Genomic DNA, 19627 nt, shown 5'->3' with positions numbered 1-19627 from the left:
TCAGTGATTGTCTGAGAGTGTCAGTGAGTGTCTGAGAGTGTCTGACACTCTCAGACACTCGCTTTCAATCTCTATCACTCTCTATCACTCTCTATCACTCTCTATCACTCTCAGACACTCTCTATCACTCTCTATCACTCTCTATCACTCTCTATCACTCTCTATCACTCTCTATCACTCTCTATCACTCTCTATCACTCTCTGACACTCTCTGACACTCTCTGACACTCTCTGACACTCTCTGACACCCTCTGACATCCTCTGACATCCTCTGACATCCTCTGACATCCTCTATCACTCTCTATCACTCTCTGACACTCTCTGACACTCTCAGAGGCTCTCTATCAGTCTCAATCACTCACTGTCACTCACTGTCACTCTCTGTCACTCTCTGTCACTCTCTGTCACTCTCTGTCACTCTCTAACTCTCTCTGTCACTCTCTGTCACTCTCTGTCACTCTCTATCACTCTCTATCACTCTCAGACACTCTCTATCACTCACTGACACTCTCTGACACTCTCTGACACTCTCTGACACTCTCTGACACTCTCTGACACTCTCTGACACTCTCTATCACTCTCTATCACTCTCTGACGCTCACTATCACTCTCTATCACTCTGTGACACTCTCTATCACTCTCTATCACTCTGTGACACTCTCTATCACTCTCTATCACTCTGTGACACTCCCTGACACTCTCTCTCACTCTCTGACACTGTCTGACACTCTCTATCACTCTCCATCATTCTCTGACACTCTCTGACACGCTCTCTTACTCAATGACACTCTGTGACACTCTCTATCCCTCTCTATCACTCTATGACACTCTCTGACGCTCTCTATCACTCTCTATCGCTCTCTGACACACTCTGACACACTCTGACACACTCTGACACACTCTGACACACTCTGACACACTCTGACAATCTCTGACACTCTCTGACACTCTCTGACACTCTTTGTCGCTCTCTGTCGCTCTCTGACACTCTCTGTCGCTCTCTGTCGCTCTCTATCACTCTCTGACAATCTATATCACTCTCTGACACTCTCTGACACTCTCTGACACTCTCTGACACTCTCTGACACTCTCTATCACTCTCTGACACTCTCTATCACTCTCTGACGCTCTCTGACGCTCTCTGACGCTCTCTGACGCTCTCTGACGCTCTCTGACGCTCTCTGACGCTCTCTGACGATCTATATCACTCTCTGACACTCTCTGACACTCTCAGAGGCACTCTATCACTCTCTGACAATCTATATCACTCTCTGACACTCTCTGACACTCTCAGAGGCTCTCTATCACTCTCAATCACTCTCAGACACTCTCAGACAGTCTCAGACACTCTCAGACACTCTCAGACACTCTCAGACACTCTCTGACACTCTCTATCACTCTCTGACACTCTCTATCACTCTCTATCACTCTCTGACACTCACTGACTCTCTCTAACTCTCTCTAACTCTCTCTAACTCTCTCTAACTCTCTCTATCACTCTCTATCACTCTCTATCACTCTCTATCACTCTCTATCACTCTCTGACACTCTCTGACACTCTCTGACACTCTCAGAGGCTCTCGATCACTCTCTTTCACTCACTGACACTCTCTATCACTCTCTATCTCTCTCTATCACTCTCTATCACTCTCTATCACTCTCTGACACTCTCTATCACTCTCTAACTCTCTCTGTCACTCTCTATCACTCTCTGACACTCTCTATCACTCTCTATCACTCTCTATCACTCTCTATCACTCTCTGTCACTCTCTGTCACTCTCAGAGGCTCTCTATCACTCTCAATCACTCTCAGACACTCTCAGACACTCTCAGACACTCTCAGACACTCTCAGACACTCTCAGACACTCTCAGACACTCTCAGACACTCTCCATCACTCAATGACACTCTCAGACATTCTCTGTCACTGTCTATCACTCTCTATCACTCTCTATCACTCTCTATCACTCTCTATCACTCTCTATCACTCTCTGTCACTCTCTGTCACTCTCTGTCACTCTCTGTCACTCTCTGTCACTGTCTGACACTGTCTGACACTGTCCATCACTCAATGACACACTCTGAAACTCTCTATCACTCTCTATCAAACTCTGACACTCGCTGTCACGCTCAGACACTCGCTGTCACGCTCAGACACTCGCTGTCAATCTCAGACACTCTCTGACACTCTCTGACACTCTCTGACACTCTCTGACACTCTCTTTCGCTCTCTGACACTCTCTGACACTCGCTGTCACTCTCAGACAGTCTCTGTCAGTCTCAGACACTCTCTGTCAGTCTCAGACATTCTCTGACCCTCTCTATCACTCTCTGACCCTCTCTATCACTCTCTATCACTCTCTATCACTCTCTATCACTCTCTATCACTCTCTATCACTCTCTATCACTCTCTGACACTCTCTGACACTCTCTGACACTCTCTGACACTCTCTATCACTCTCTATCACTCTCTATCACTCTCTATCACTCTCTATCACTCTCTGACGCTCTCTGACGCTCTCTATCACTCAAAGACCCTCTGTGACACTCTCCATCACTCTCCATCACTCTCCATCACTCTCCATCACTCTCCATCACTCTCCATCACTCTCCATCACTCTCCATCACTCTCCATCACTCTCCATCACTCTCTGACACTCTCTGACACTCTCCGACACTCTCAGAGGCTCTCTATCACTCTCAGACACTCTCAGACACTCTCAGACACTCTCAGACACTCTCAGACACTCTCCATCACTCAATGACACTCTCAGACATTCTCTGTCACTGTCTATCACTCTCTATCACTCTCTATCACTCTCTATCACTCTCTATCACTCTCTATCACTCTCTATCACTCTCTGTCACTCTCTGTCACTCTCTGTCACTCTCTGTCACTCTCTGTCACTGTCTGACACTGTCTGACACTCTCCATCACTCAATGACACACTCTGAAACTCTCTATCACTCGCTGTCACGCTCAGACACTCGCTGTCACGCTCAGACACTCGCTGTCACGCTCAGACACTCGCTGTCACTCTCAGACACTCTCTGACACTCTCTGACACTCTCTGACACTCTCTGACACTCTCTTTCGCTCTCTGACACTCTCTGACACTCGCTGTCACTCTCAGACAGTCTCTGTCAGTCTCAGACAGTCTCTGTCAGTCTCAGACACTCTCTGTCAGTCTCAGACATTCTCTGACCCTCTCTATCACTCTCTGACCCTCTCTATCACTCTCTATCACTCTCTATCACTCTCTATCACTCTCTATCACTCTCTATCACTCTCTATCACTCTCTATCACTCTCTATCACTCTCTGACCCTCTCTATCACTCTCTATCACTCTCTATCACTCTCTATCACTCTCTATCACTCTCTATCACTCTCTATCACTCTCCATCACTCTCCATCACTCTCCATCACTCTCCATCACTCTCCATCACTCTCCGACACTCTCCGACACTCTCTGACACTCTCCGACACTCTCCGACACTCTCCGACACACTCCGACACACTCCGACACACTCCGACACACTCCGACACACTCCGACACTCTCAGACACTCTCAGACACTCTCAGACACTCTATCTCACTCTCTGGCACTGTCTGACAATCTATATCACTCTCTGTCACTCTCTGTCACTCACAGACACTCTCTATCACTCTCTATCACTCTCTATCACTCTCTATCACTCTCCATCACTCTCTGTCACTCTCTGTCACTCTCTGTCACTCTCTATCACTCACTATCACTCTCTATCACTCTCAAACACTCTCAAACACTCTCTATCACTCTCTATCACTCTCAAACACTCTCAAACACTCTCTATCACTCTCAGACACTCTCTATCACTCTCAGACACTCTCAAACACTCTCAGACACTCTCTATCACTCTCAGACACGCTCTATCACTCGCTATCACTCTCTATCACTCTCTATCACTCTCAGACACTCTCTATCACTCTCAGACACTCTCGGACACTCTCTGACACTCTCTGACACTCTCTGACACTCTCTGTCACTCTCTTTCACTCTCTGTCACTCTCTTTCACTCTCTGTCACTCTCTGTCACTCTCTGTCACTCTCTGTCACTCACAGACACTCTCTGTCACTCTCTGTCACTCTCTGTCACTCTCTATCACTCTCTATCACTCTCTATCACTCTCTGTCACTCTCTATCACTCTCTGTCACTCTCTATCACTCTCTGTCACTCTCTGTCACTCTCTGTCACTCTCTGTCACTCTCTGTCACTCTCAGTCACTCTCTGTCACTCACAGACACTCTCTATCACTCTCTGTCACTCTCTATCACTCTCTATCACTCTCTGACACTCTCTATCACTCTCTGACACTCTCTGACACTCTCTATCACTCTCTATCACTCTCTATCACTCTCTATCACTCTCTATCACTCTCTATCACTCTCTTACACTCTCTGTCACTCTCTGACACTCTCTGACACTCTCTGACACTCTCTGTCACTCTCTATCACTCTCTGTCACTCTCTGTCACTCTCTATCACTCTCTATCACTCTCTATCACTCTCTGTCACTCTCTATCACTCTCTATCACTCTCTATCACTCTCTGTCACACTCTATCACTCTCTGTCACTCTCTGTCACTCTCTGTCACTCTCTGTCACTCTCTGTCACTCACAGACACTCTCTATCACTCTCTATCACTCTCTATCACTCTCTATCACTCTCTATCACTCTCTATCACTCTCTATCACTCTCTATCACTCTCTATCACTCTCTATCACTCTCTGTCACTCTCTGTCACTCTCTGTCACTCTCTGTCACTCTCTATCACTCTCTATCACTCTCTATCACTCACGTTAACTCTCAGACACTCACGTTCACTCTCAGACACTCTCAGACACTCTCTATCACTCTCAAACACTCTCAAACACGCTCAAACACTCTCTATCACTCTCAGACACTCTCTATCACTCTCAGACACTCTCTATCACTCTCAGACACTCTCTATCACTCTCAGACACGCTCTGTCACTCTCTGTCACTCTCTGTCACTCTCTGTCACTCTCTGTCACTCTCTGTCACTCTCTGTCACTCTCTGACACTCTCTATCACTCTCTGACACTCCCTGTCTCTCTCTATCACTCTCTGACACTCTCTGTCACTCTCTATCACTCTCTATCACTCTCTATCACTCTCTATCACTCTCTATCACTCTCTATCACTCTCTGACACTCTCTGTCACTCTCTGTCACTCTCTGTCACTCTCTGTCACTCTCTGTCACTCTCTGTCACTCTCAGACACTCTCAGACACTCTCAGACACTCTCAGACACTCTCAGACACTCTCTGTCACTCTCTGTCACTCGCGTTCACTCGCGTTCACTCTCTATCACTCGCGTTCACTCGCGTTCACTCTCAGACACTCTCAGAAACTCTCTGTCACTCTCTATCACTCTCTATCACTCTCTGACACTCTCTGACACTCTCTGACACTCTCTGACACTCTCTATCACTCTCTATCACTCTCTATCACTCTCTTACACTCTCTGTCACTCTCTGTCACTCTCTGACACTCTCTGACACTCTCTGACACTCTCTGACACTCTCTGTCACTCTCTATCACTCTCTGTCACTCTCTATCACTCTCTGTCACTCTCTATCACTCTCTATCACTCTCTATCACTCTCTATCACTCTCTATCACTCTCTGTCACTCTCTATCACTCTCTGTCACTCTCTATCACTCTCTATCACTCTCTATCACTCTCTGTCACTCTCTGTCACTCTCTGTCACTCTCTGTCACTCTCTGTCACTCTCTGTCACTCACAGACACTCTCTATCACTCTCTATCACTCTCTGTCACTCTCTGTCACTCTCTATCACTCTCTATCACTCTCTATCACTCTCTATCACTCTCAAACACTCTCAAACACTCTCTATCACTCTCAGACACTCTCTATCACTCTCAGACACTCTCAAACACTCTCAGACACTCTCTATCACTCTCAGACACGCTCTATCACTCTCTATCACTCTCTATCACTCTCTATCACTCTCTATCACTCTCAGACACTCTCTATCACTCTCAGACACTCTCGGACACTCTCTGACACTCTCAGACACTCTCAGACACTCTCTGTCACTCTCTGTCACTCTCTGTCACTCTCTGTCACTCTCTGTCACTCTCAGAAACTCTCAGACACTCTCAGACACTCTCTGTCACTCTCTGTCACTCTCTGTCACTCTCTGTCACTCTCTGTCACTCTCAGAAACTCTCTATCACTCTCAGACACTCTCTATCACTCTCAGACACTCTCTATCACTCTCTGACACTCTCTATCACTCTCTGACACTCTCTGTCACTCTCTATCACTCTCTGACACTCTCTATCACTCTCAGACACTCTCTATCACTCTCTGTCACTCTCTGTCACTCTCTGTCACTCTCTGTCACTCTCTGTCACTCTCTATCACTCTCTATCACTCTCTATCACTCTCTGTCACTCTCTGTCACTCTCTATCACTCTCTGTCACTCTCTGTCACTCTCTATCACTCTCTATCACTCTCTATCACTCTCTATCACTCTCAGACACTCACGTTCACTCTCAGACACTCTCAGACACACTCTATCACTCTCAAACAATCTCAAACACTCTCAAACACTCTCTATCACTCTCAGACACTCTCTATCACTGTCAGACACTCTCTATCACTCTCAGACACTCTCTATCACTCTCAGACACTCTCTATCACTCTCAGACACGCTCTGTCACTCTCTGTCACTCTCTGTCACTCTCTGTCACTCTCTGTCACTCTCTGTCACTCTCTGTCACTCTCTGACACTCTCTATCACTCTCAGACACTCTCTATCACTCTCAGACACTCTCAAACACTCTCAGACACTCTCTATCACTCTCAGACACGCTCTATCACTCTCTGACACTCTCTATCACTCTCTATCACTCTCAGACACTCTCTATCACTCTCAGACACTCTCGGACACTCTCTGACACTCTCTGACACTCTCTGTCACTCTCTTTCACTCTCTGTCACTCTCTGTCACTCTCTGTCACTCACAGACACTCTCTGTCACTCTCTGTCACTCTCTGTCACTCTCTATCACTCTCTGTCACTCTCTGACACTCTCTGACACTCTCTGACACTCTCCGTCACTCTCTATCACTCTCTGTCACTCTCTATCACTCTCTATCACTCTCTATCACTCTCTATCACTCTCTATCACTCTCTGTCACTCTCTATCACTCTCTGTCACTCTCTGTCACTCTCTGTCACTCTCTGTCACTCTCTGTCACTCTCTGTCACTCTCTGTCACTCTCTGTCACTCACAGACACTCTCTATCACTCTCTGTCACTCTCTATCACTCTCTATCACTCTCTGACACTCTCTATCACTCTCTGACACTCTCTGACACTCTCTGACACTCTCTATCACTCTCTATCACTCTCTATCACTCTCTATCACTCTCTATCACTCTCTAACACTCTCTGTCACTCTCTGACACTCTCTGACACTCTCTGACACTCTCTGTCACTCTCTGTCACTCTCTGTCACTCTCTATCACTCTCTATCACTCTCTATCACTCTCTATCACTCTCTATCACTCTCTGTCACTCTCTATCACTCTCTATCACTCTCTGTCACACTCTATCACTCTCTATCACTCTCTGTCACTCTCTGTCACTCTCTGTCACTCTCTGTCACTCTCTGTCACTCACAGACACTCTCTATCACTCTCTATCACTCTCTATCACTCTCTATCACTCTCTATCACTCTCTATCACTCTCTGTCACTCTCTGTCACTCTCTATCACTCTCTATCACTCTCTATCACTCTCTATCACTCTCTGTCACTCTCTGTCACTCTCTATCACTCTCTATCACTCTCTATCACTCTCTGTCACTCTCTGTCACTCTCTGTCACTCTCTGTCACTCTCTGACACTCTCTGTCACTCTCTGACACTCTCTGTCACTCTCTATCACTCTCTGACACTCTCTATCACTCTCTGACACTCTCTGTCACTCTCTATCACTCTCTGACACTCTCTGTCACTCTCTGTCACTCTCTGTCACTCTCAGACACTCTCAGACACTCTCAGACACTCTCAGACACTCTCTGTCACTCTCTGTCACTCTCTGTCACTCTCTGTCACTCTCTGTCACTCTCAGAAACTCTCTATCACTCTCAGACACTCTCTATCACTCTCAGACACTCTCTATCACTCTCTGACACTCTCTATCACTCTCTGACACTCTCTGTCACTCTCTATCACTCTCTGACACTCTCTATCACTCTCAGACACTCTCTATCACTCTCTATCACTCTCTGTCACTCTCTGTCACTCTCTGTCACTCTCTGTCACTCTCTATCACTCTCTATCACTCTCTGTCACTCTCTGTCACTCTCTGTCACTCTCTATCACTCTCTATCACTCTCTATCACTCTCAGACACTCACGTTCACTCTCAGACACTCTCAGACACACTCTATCACTCTCAAACAATCTCAAACACTCTCAAACACTCTCAAACACTCTCTATCACTCTCAGACACTCTCTATCACTGTCAGACACTCTCTATCACTCTCAGACACTCTCTATCACTCTCAGACACGCTCTGTCACTCTCTGTCACTCTCTGTCACTCTCTGTCACTCTCTGTCACTCTCTGTCACTCTCTGACACTCTCTATCACTCTCTGACACTCCCTGTCTCTCTCTATCACTCTCTGACACTCTCTGTCACTCTCTATCACTCTCTATCACTCTCTATCACTCTCTATCACTCTCTGACACTCTCTGTCACTCTCTGTCACTCTCTGTCACTCTCTGTCACTCTCTGTCACTCTCTGTCACTCTCTGTCACTCTCTATCACTCTCTATCACTCGCGTTCACTCTCTATCACTCGCGTTCACTCGCGTTCACTCTCAGACACTCTCAGAAACTCTCTGTCACTCTCTATCACTCTCTATCACTCTCTGACACTCTCTGACACTCTCTGACACTCTCTGACACTCTCTATCACTCTCTATCACTCTCTATCACTCTCTTACACTCTCTGTCACTCTCTGTCACTCTCTGACACTCTCTGACACTCTCTGACACTCTCTGTCACTCTCTATCACTCTCTGTCACTCTCTATCACTCTCTGTCACTCTCTATCACTCTCTATCACTCTCTATCACTCTCTATCACTCTCTATCACTCTCTGTCACTCTCTATCACTCTCTGTCACTCTCTATCACTCTCTATCACTCTCTATCACTCTCTGTCACTTTCTGTCACTCTCTGTCACTCTCTGTCACTCTCTGTCACTCTCTGTCACTCTCTGTCACTCACAGACACTCTCTATCACTCTCTATCACTCTCTGTCACTCTCTGTCACTCTCTATCACTCTCTATCACTCTCTATCACTCTCTATCACTCTCAAACACTCTCAAACACTCTCTATCACTCTCAGACACTCTCTATCACTCTCAGACACTCTCAAACACTCTCAGACACTCTCTATCACTCTCAGACACGCTCTATCACTCTCTATCACTCTCTATCACTCTCTATCACTCTCAGACACTCTCTATCACTCTCAGACACTCTCGGACACTCTCGGACACTCTCTGACACTCTCAGACACTCTCTGTCACTCTCTGTCACTCTCTGTCACTCTCTGTCACTCTCTGTCACTCTCAGAAACTCTCAGACACTCTCAGACACTCTCTGTCACTCTCTGTCACTCTCTGTCACTCTCTGTCACTCTCTGTCACTCTCTGTCACTCTCTGTCACTCTCAGAAACTCTCTATCACTCTCAGACACTCTCTATCACTCTCAGACACTCTCTATCACTCTCTGACACTCTCTATCACTCTCTGACACTCTCTGTCACTCTCTATCACTCTCTGACACTCTCTATCACTCTCAGACACTCTCTATCACTCTCTATCACTCTCTGTCACTCTCTGTCACTCTCTGTCACTCTCTGTCACTCTCTATCACTCTCTATCACTCTCTATCACTCTCTATCACTCTCTGTCACTCTCTGTCACTCTCTATCACTCTCTATCACTCTCTATCACTCTCTATCACTCTCAGACACTCACGTTCACTCTCAGACACTCTCAGACACACTCTATCACTCTCAAACAATCTCAAACACTCTCAAACACTCTCAAACACTCTCTATCACTCTCAGACACTCTCTATCACTGTCAGACACTCTCTATCACTCTCAGACACTCTCTATCACTCTCAGACACGCTCTGTCACTCTCTGTCACTCTCTGTCACTCTCTGTCACTCTCTGTCACTCTCTGTCACTCTCTGACACTCTCTATCACTCTCTGACACTCCCTGTCTCTCTCTATCACTCTCTGACACTCTCTGACACTCTCTATCACTCTCTATCACTCTCTATCACTCTCTATCACTCTCTGACACTCTCTGTCACTCTCTGTCACTCTCTGTCACTCTCTGTCACTCTCTGTCACTCTCTGTCACTCTCAGACACTCTCAGACACTCTCAGACACTCTCAGACACTCTCTGTCACTCTCTGTCACTCTCTGTCACTCTCTATCACTCGCGTTCACTCGCGTTCACTCTCTATCACTCGCGTTCACTCGCGTTCACTCTCAGACACTCTCAGAAACTCTCTGTCACTCTCTATCACTCTCTATCACTCTCTGACACTCTCTGACACTCTCTGACACTCTCTGACACTCTCTGACACTCTCTATCACTCTCTATCACTCTCTATCACTCTCTTACACTCTCTGTCACTCTCTGACACTCTCTGACACTCTCTGACACTCTCTGTCACTCTCTATCACTCTCTGTCACTCTCTATCACTCTCTGTCACTCTCTATCACTCTCTATCACTCTCTATCACTCTCTATCACTCTCTATCACTCTCTGTCACTCTCTATCACTCTCTGTCACTCTCTATCACTCTCTGTCACTCTCTGTCACTCTCTGTCACTCTCTGTCACTCTCTGTCACTCTCTGTCACTCTCTGTCACTCTCTGTCACTCACAGACACTCTCTATCACTCTCTATCACTCTCTGTCACTCTCTGTCACTCTCTATCACTCTCTATCACTCTCTATCACTCTCTATCACTCTCAAACACTCTCAAACACTCTCTATCACTCTCAGACACTCTCTATCACTCTCAGACACGCTCTATCACTCTCTATCACTCTCTATCACTCTCTTACACTCTTTGTCACTCTCTGACACTCTCTGACACTCTCTGACACTCTCTGTCACTCTCTGTCACTCTCTGTCACTCTCTATCACTCTCTATCACTCTCTATCACTCTCTATCACTCTCTATCACTCTCTGTCACTCTCTATCACTCTCTATCACTCTCTGTCACACTCTATCACTCTCTATCACTCTCTGTCACTCTCTATCACTCTCTGTCACTCTCTGTCACTCACAGACACTCTCTATCACTCTCTATCACTCTCTATCACTCTCTATCACTCTCTATCACTCTCTGTCACTCTCTATCACTCTCTATCACTCTCTATCACTCTCTATCACTCTCTATCACTCTCTGTCACTCTCTGTCACTCTCTATCACTCTCTATCACTCTCTATCACTCTCTATCACTCTCACACACTCTCAAAAACTCTCTATCACTCTCAGACACTCTCTATCACTCTCAGACACTCTCAAACACTCTCAGACACTCTCTATCACTCTCTGACACGCTCTATCACTCTCTATCACTCTCTATCACTCTCTATCACTCTCAGACACTCTCTATCACTCTCAGACACTCTCGGACACTCTCTGACACTCTCTGACACTCTCTGACACTCTCTGTCACTCTCTTTCACTCTCTGTCACTCTCTGTCACTCACAGACACTCTCTGTCACTCTCTGTCACTCTCTGTCACTCTCTGACACTCTCTGATACTCTCTGATACTCTCTGACACTCTCTGTCACTCTCTGTCACTCTCTGTCACTCTCTGTCACTCTCTGTCACTCTCAGACACTCTCAGACACTCTCAGACACTCTCTGTCACTCTCTGTCACTCGCGTTCACTCTCTATCACTCGCGTTCACTCGCGTTCACTCTCAGACACTCTCAGAAACTCTCTGTCACTCTCTATCACTCTCTATCACTCTCTATCACTCTCTGACACTCTCTGACACTCTCTGACACTCTCTATCACTCTCTATCACTCTCTATCACTCTCTATCACTCTCTATCACTCTCTATCACTCTCTATCACTCTCTGACACTCTCTGACACTCTCTGACACTCTCTGTCACTCTCTGTCACTCTCTATCACTCTCTATCACTCTCTATCACTCTCTATCACTCTCTGTCACTCTCTGTCACTCTCTGTCACTCTCTGTCACTCTCTGTCACTCTCTGTCACTCTCTGTCACTCTCTGTCACTCACAGACACTCTCTATCACTCTCTATCACTCTCTATCACTCTCTATCACTCTCTATCACTCTCTATCACTCTCTGTCACTCTCTGTCACTCTCTATCACTCTCTATCACTCTCAAACACTCTCTATCACTCTCTATCACTCTCTATCACTCTCTATCACTCTCTATCACTCTCTATCACTCTCTGTCACTCTCTGTCACTCTCTATCACTCTCTATCACTCTCAAACACTCTCAAACACTCTCAGACACTCTCTGTCACTCTCTGTCACTCTCTGTCACTCTCTATCACTCACAGACACTCACAGACACTCACAGACACTCTCTGACACTCTCTGACACTCTCTGACACACTCTGACACTCTCTGACACTCTCTATCACTCTCTATCGCTCTCTATCACTCTCTATCACTCTCTATCACTCTCTATCACTCTCGGACACTCTCTGACACTCTCTGACACTCTCTGACACTCTCTGACACTCTCTGACACTCTCTGACACTCTCTGACACTCTCTGTCACTCACAGACACTCTCTGTCACTCACAGACACTCTCAGACACTCACAGACACTCTCTATCACTCTCAGACACTCTCTATCACTCTCAGACACTCTCAGACACTCTCTATCACTCTCAGACACTCTCTATCACTCTCAGACACTCTCTATCACTCTCAGACACTCTCAGACACTCTCTATCACTCTCAGACACTCTCTATCACTCTCTATCACTCTCAGACACTCTCTATCACTCTCAGACACTCTCTATCACTCTCAGACACTCTCTATCACTCTCAGACACTCTCTATCACTCTCAGACACTCTCAGACACTCTCTATCACTCTCAGACACTCTCTATCACTCTCTATCACTCTCTGTCACTCTCTGTCACTCTCTGTCACTCTCTGTCACTCTCTGTCACTCTCTGTCACTCTCAGACACTCTCAGACACTCTCAGACACTCACAGACACTCACAGACACTCTCTATCACTCACAGACACTCTCTATCACTCTCAGACACTCTCTATCACTCTCAGACACTCTCTATCACTCTCTGTCACTCTCTATCACTCTCTATCACTCTCTGACACTCTCTATCACTCTCTGACACTCTCTGACACTCTCTGACACTCTCTGTCACTCTCTGTCACTCTCTGTCACTCTCTGTCACTCTCTGTCACTCTCTATCACTCACAGACACTCACAGACACTCACAGACACTCACAGACACTCACAGACACTCTCTGACACTCTCTGACACTCTCTGACACTCTCTATCACTCTCTATCACTCTCAGACACTCGCGTTCACTCTCTGTCACTCTCTGACACGCTTTATCACTCACTGACACTCTCAGATGCTCACTATCACTCTCTGACACTCACTGACACTCTCAGAACTCTCTTTCACACTCTGTCACTCTCGGACTCTCTCAGACGCTCTCTATGACTCTCTGACACTCTCTATCACTCTCTGAAACTCTCAATCGCTCTCTGAAAGTCTCTGACACACTCAATCACTCTCTACCACTCTCTGAAGCACTCTGACACTCTCTGTCACTCTCAGACACTCTCTGTCACTCTCAGACACTCTCTATCACTCACAGACACTCTCAGACACTCTCAGACACTCACAGACACTCACAGACACTCACAGACACTCTCTGTCACTCTCTGTCACTCTCTGTCACTCTCAGACACTCTCTGTCACTCTCTGTCACTCTCTGTCACTCTCTGTCACTCTCTGTCACTCTCTGTCACTCTCAGACACTCACAGACACTCTCAGACACTCTCAGACACTCTCTATCACTCTCAGACACTCTCTATCACTCTCAGACACTCTCTATCACTCTCAGACACTCTCTATCACTCTCTGTCACTCTCTATCACTCTCTATCACTCTCTATCACTCTCTGACACTCTCTGACACTCTCTGAAACTCTCTGACACTCTCTGACACTCTCTGACACTCTCTGTCACTCACTGTCACTCTCTGTCACTCTCAGACACTCTCTGACACTCTCTGACACTCTCTGACACTCTCTGACACTCTCTGTCACTCTCTGTCACTCTCTGTCACTCTCTGTCACTCTCAGACACTCACAGACACTCTCTGACACTCTCTGACACTCTCTGTCACTCTCTGTCACTCTCTGTCACTCTCTGTCACTCTCTGTCACTCTCAGACACTCACAGACACTCTCAGACACTCTCAGACACTCTCAGACACTCTCGATCACTCTCAGACACTCTCTATCACTCTCAGACACTCTCTATCACTCTCTGTCACTCTCTATCACTCTCTATCACTCTCTATCACTCTCTATCACTCTCTATCACTCTCTGACACTCTCTGACACTCTCTGAAACTCTCTGACACTCTCTGACACTCTCTGACACTCTCTGTCACTCTCTGTCACTCTCTGACACTCTCTGACACTCTCTGACACTCTCTGACACTCTCTGACACTCTCTGTCACTCTCTGTCACTCTCTGACACTCTCTGACACTCTCTGACACTCTCTATCACTCTCTGACACTCTCTTTCGTTCTCTGACACATTCTGACACTCTCAGACACTCTCTATCACTCTCTATCACTCTCTATCACTCTCTATCACTCTGTATCACTCTCTATCACTCCCTATCACTCTCTATCACTCTCTATCACTCTCTGACACTCTCTATCACTCTCAGACACTCTCTATCACTCTCTGTCACACTCTGACACTCTCAGACACTCTCAGACACTCTCAGACACTCTCAGACACTCTCAGACACTCTCAGACACTCTCTGTCACTCTCTGTCACTCTCTGACACTCTCTGACACTCTCTTTCGTTCTCTGACACTTTCTGACACTTTCTGACACTTTCTGACACTCTCAGACACTCTCAGACACTCTCTATCACTCTCTATCAGTCTCTATCAGTCTCTATCACTCTCTGACACTCTCTGTCTCTCTCTGTCACTCTCTGTCACTCTCTGTCACTCTCAGACACTCTCAGACACTCTCAGACACTCTCAGACACTCTCAGACACTCTCTATCACTCTCTATCACTCTCTGACACTCTCTGACACTCTCTGACACTCTCTATCACTCTCTGACACTCTCTATCACTCTCTATCACTCTCTATCACTCTCTATCACTCTCTATCACTCTCTATCACTCCCTATCACTCTCTATCACTCTCTGACACTCTCTATCACTCTCAGACACTCTCTATCACTCTCTGTCACACTCTGACACTCTCAGACACTCTCAGACACTCTCAGACACTCTCAGACACTCTCTGTCACTCTCTGTCACTCTCTGACACTCTCTGACACTCTCTTTCGTTCTCTGACACTTTCTGACACTTTCTGACACTTTCTGACACTCTCAGACACTCTCAGACACTCTCTATCACTCTCTATCAGTCTCTATCAGTCTCTATCACTCTCTGACACTCTCTGTCTCTCTCTGTCACTCTCTGTCACTCTCAGACACTCTCAGACACTCTCAGACACTCTCAGACACTCTCAGACACTCTCTATCACTCTCTATCACTCTCTGACACTCTCTGACACTCTCTGACACTCTCTGACACTCTCTGACACTCTCTATCACTCTCTGACACTCTCTATCACTCTCTGACACTCTCTTTCGTTCTCTGACACTCTCTGACACTCTCTATCACTCTCTGACACTCTCTATCACTCTCTGACACTCTCTGTCTCTCTCTGTCTCTCTCTGTCACTCTCTGTCACTCTCTGTCACTCTCAGACACTCTCAGACACTCTCAGACACTCTCAGACACTCTCAGACACTCTCTATCACTCTCTATCACTCTCTGACACTCTCTGACACTCTCTGACACTCTCTATCACTCTCTGACACTCTCTATCACTCTCTGACACTCTCTTTCGTTCTCTGACACTTTCTGACACTTTCTGACACTCTCAGACACTCTCTATCACTCTCTATCACTCTCTATCACTCTCTATCACTCTCTATCACTCTCTGACACTCTATATCACTCTCTATCACTCTCTATCACTCTCTATCACTCTCTATCACTCTCTATCACTCTCGGACACTCTCAGACACTCTCAGACACTCTCAGACACTCTCAGACACTCTCTGTCACTCTCTGACACTCTCTATCACTCTCTATCACTCTCTGACACTCTCTATCACTCTCTGACCCACTCTGACACACTCTGACACACTCTGACACACTCTGACACTCTCAGACACTCTCAGACACTCTCAGACACTCTCAGACACTCTCAGACACTCTCTGACACTCTCTATCACTCTCTATCACTCTCAGACACTCGCGTTCACTCTCTGTCACACTCTGACACTCTCTGACACTCTCTGACACTCTCTGTCACTCTCTGTCACTCTCTGTCACTCTCTGACAATCTCTGACACTCTCTGACACTCTCTGTCACTCTCTGTCACTCTCTGACACTCTCTATCACTCTCAGACACTCGCGTTCACTCTCTGTCACTCTCTGTCACTCTCTGTCACTCTCTGTCACTCTCTGTCACTCTCTGTCACTCTCTGTCACTCTCTGACACTCTCTGACACTCTCTGTCACTCTCTGTCACTCTCTGTCACTGTCTGTCACTCTCTGTCACTCTCAGACACTCACTATCACTCTCAGACACTCTCAGACACTCTCAGACACTCTCAGACACTCTCAGACACTCTCAGACACTCTCAGACACTCACAGACACTCTCAGACACTCACAGACACTCTCAGACACTCACAGACACTCTCAGACACTCTCTATCACTCTCTATCACTCTCTATCACTCTCAGACACTCTCTATCACACTCTGTCACTCTCTGTCACTCTCTGTCACTCTCTGTCACTCTCTGTCACTCTCTGTCACTCTCTGTCACTCTCTGTCACTCTCAGACACTCTCTATCACTCTCTATCACTCTCAGACACTCACAGACACTCTCAGACACTCTCAGACACTCTCAGACACTCTCTATCACTCTCAGACACTCTCTATCACTCTCTATCACTCTCAGACACTCTCTATCACTCTCTATCACTCTCTATCACTCTCTATCACTCTCAGACACTCTCAGACACTCTCAGACACTCTCAGACACTCTCTGACACTCTCAGACACTCTCTGACACTCTCTGTCACTCTCTGACACTCTCTGTCACTCTGTCACTCTCTGTCACTCTCTGTCACTCTCTGTCACTCTCTGTCACTCTCTGTCACTCTCAGACACACTCAGACACACTCAGACACTCACAGACACTCACAGACACTCACAGACACTCACAGACACTCACAGACACTCACAGACACTCAAAGACACTCACAGACACTCTCTATCACTCACAGACACTCTCTATCACTCACAGACACTCTCTATCACTCTCAGACACTCTCTACCACTCTCTGTCACTCTCTGTCACTCTCTATCACTCTCTGTCACTCTCTGTCACTCTCTGTCACTCTCTATCACTCTCTGACACTCTCTGACACTCTCTGTCACTCTGTGTCACTCTCTGTCACTCTCTGTCACTCTCTGTCACTCTCTGTCACTCTCTATCACTCTCAGACACTCTCTATCACTCTCTATCACTCTCTATCACTCTCTATCACTCTCAGACACTCTCAGACACTCTCAGACACTCTCAGACACTCTCTGACACTCCCTGACACTCTCTGACACTCTCTGTCACTCTCTGTCACTCTCAGACACACTCAGACACTCACAGACACCCACAGACACCCACAGACACTCACAGACACTCACAGACACTCACAGACACTCTCTATCACTCACAGACACTCTCTATCACTCTCAGACACTCTCTATCACTCTCAGACACTCTCTACCACTCTCTGTCACTCTCTGTCACTCTCTATCACTCTCTGTCACTCTCTGTCACTCTCTGTCACTCTCTGACACTCTCTGACACTCTCTGTCACTCTCTGTCTCTCTCTGTCACTCTCTATCACTCTCTGTCACTCTCTGTCACTCTCTATCACTCTCAGACACTCACAGACACTCTCAGACACTCTCTATCACTCTCTATCACTCTCAGACACTCTCTATCACACTCTGTCACTCTCTGTCACTCTCTGTCACTCTCTGTCACTCTCTGTCACTCTCTGTCACTCTCAGACACTCTCAGACACTCTCAGACACTCTCTATCACTCTCTATCACTCTCAGACACTCTCTATCACTCTCTATCACTCTCTATCACTCTCAGACACTCTCAGACACTCTCAGACACTCTCAGACACTCTCAGACACTCTCTGACACTCTCAGACACTCTCTGACACTCTCTGTCACTCTCTGACACTCTCTGTCACTCTGTCACTCTCTGTCACTCTCTGTCACTCTCTGTCACTCTCTGTCACTCTCTGTCACTCTCAGACACACTCAGACACACTCAGACACTCACAGACACTCACAGACACTCACAGACACTCACAGACACTCTCTATCACTCACAGACACTCTCTATCACTCACAGACACTCTCTATCACTCTCAGACACTCTCTACCACTCTCTGTCACTCTCTGTCACTCTCTGTCACTCTCTATCACTCTCTGTCACTCTCTGTCACTCTCTGTCACTCTCTATCACTCTCTGACACTCTCTGACACTCTCTGTCACTCTCTGTCACTCTCTGTCACTCTCTGTCACTCTCTATCACTCTCAGACACTCTCTATCACTCTCTATCACTCTCTATCACTCTCTATCACTCTCAGACACTCTCAGACACTCTCTGTCACTCTCTGTCACTCTCAGACACTCTCAGACACTCACAGACACTCACAGACACTCTCAGACACTCTCTATCACTCTCTATCACTCTCAGACACTCTCTATCACTCTCTATCACTCTCTGACACACTCTGACACTCTCTGACACTCTCTGACACTCACAGACACTCTCTATCACTCAGAGACACTCACAGACACTCTCTATCACTCTCTATCACTCTCTGACACTCTCTATCACTCTCTATCACTCTCTGACACACTCTGACACTCTCTGACACTCTCTGACACTCTCAGACACTCTCTGTCACTCTCTGTCACTCTCTGTCACTCTCTAACACTCTCTAACACTCTCTGACACTCTCTGACACTCTCTATCACTCTCTATCACTCTCTATCACTCTCTATCACTCTCAGACACTCGCGTTCACTCTCTGTCACACTC

Source organism: Heterodontus francisci, chromosome 18, assembly GCF_036365525.1.
Source record: "Heterodontus francisci isolate sHetFra1 chromosome 18, sHetFra1.hap1, whole genome shotgun sequence".
NCBI lineage: Eukaryota > Metazoa > Chordata > Chondrichthyes > Heterodontiformes > Heterodontidae > Heterodontus > Heterodontus francisci.
The sequence above is the reverse complement of the archived record's forward strand: the minus strand, read 5'-3'. Positions refer to the sequence as shown.